General features: G+C 45.7%; 1 non-coding gene across 1 annotated transcript; it reads right to left on the bottom strand.

Annotated features, from left to right (window-relative positions):
• Window positions 1–248: 248 nt before the first annotated feature.
• On the bottom strand, window positions 249–321 carry TRNAK-CUU (transfer RNA lysine (anticodon CUU)). Its single transcript has one exon. It is a non-coding gene; the product is annotated as a tRNA-Lys (tRNA).
• Window positions 322–1,063: the final 742 nt, after the last annotated feature.

Below are 1,063 nucleotides of genomic sequence, written 5' to 3' on the forward strand. Positions count from 1 at the left end.
AAAACCACTGGAGCATGTGGAGAGTTTAAACTTTGATGGGTATTGACTTTCCAGTGGAGAATGGTAAAAGTATCAGTATCACTAAGGTTGGAAGAGACCTCAAAGATCATCGAGTCCAACCTGTCACCACAGACCTCATGACTAGAGTAGGGAGGACACTAGTGCCCACTGCAGGCTTGAACTCACAACCTTCCCCATTAAAGGTCTTATGTGCTACCAACTGAGCCACACCACTCCCCGAAACTAATCGCCCAACGTGGGGCTCGAACCCACGACCCTGAGATTAAGAGTCTCATGCTCTACCGACTGAGCTAGCCGTGATTAGTTGCTTCTTTAAAAGTAAGGAGGAAGACAAGCAATGCTTTAATCTCTGCTACCCAAATGGAAAGGCAACCATAAGATTTGGAAACCTCTGCTGGGTTCATCATCGGTATCTGAGGCAGCCTTCAAACTATGGTTGTCACCATTAGTGAGCTCTGTGGTGAGGATCTTTTAATTGGAAAACAGAATTAGGACTGGGAAGTGTGTTTTGTGTATGGTGCTCACACAGGCTCACAGAATGCATTGCATTGGAAAGGAACCTCAAAGGTCATCTTGTCCAGCCTCCCTGCAGTGGGCAGGGACACCTCCAGCTAGGTCAGGCTACCCAGAGCCACTCTGAGTCTGATACTGAATGTCTCCAGGGATGGGGCCTCAACCACATCCCTGGGCAGCCTGTCCCAGTATTTCACCACTCTCATTGTAAAGAGCTTCTTACTCATGTCCAAACTAAATCTCCCCTACTCCAGTTTCAAACCATTGCCCCTCATCCTATCACTACAAGCCTTTCTAAGCAGTCCCTCCCCAAACTTTTATAATGTTTTCCTCATCATGCTATGAGATGTAACACAGCTTGGTAGCATCTGCTAAGGGTTTTGGTCAAAACAAGAAGCACTTTTCAGTATCCAGCCTCTAGATTTTATTTTATCTGACTCCTCTGTTGATATCTGTAGCTTCTTATGACTCCTGTATTTATCTGACTCCTTTACCTGACTCCTCTATTGAATAGCTTTCTGTTTCTCCT

This window comes from Dryobates pubescens, chromosome 4 (genome assembly GCF_014839835.1).
Source record: "Dryobates pubescens isolate bDryPub1 chromosome 4, bDryPub1.pri, whole genome shotgun sequence".
In the NCBI taxonomy this organism is placed as follows: domain Eukaryota; kingdom Metazoa; phylum Chordata; class Aves; order Piciformes; family Picidae; genus Dryobates; species Dryobates pubescens.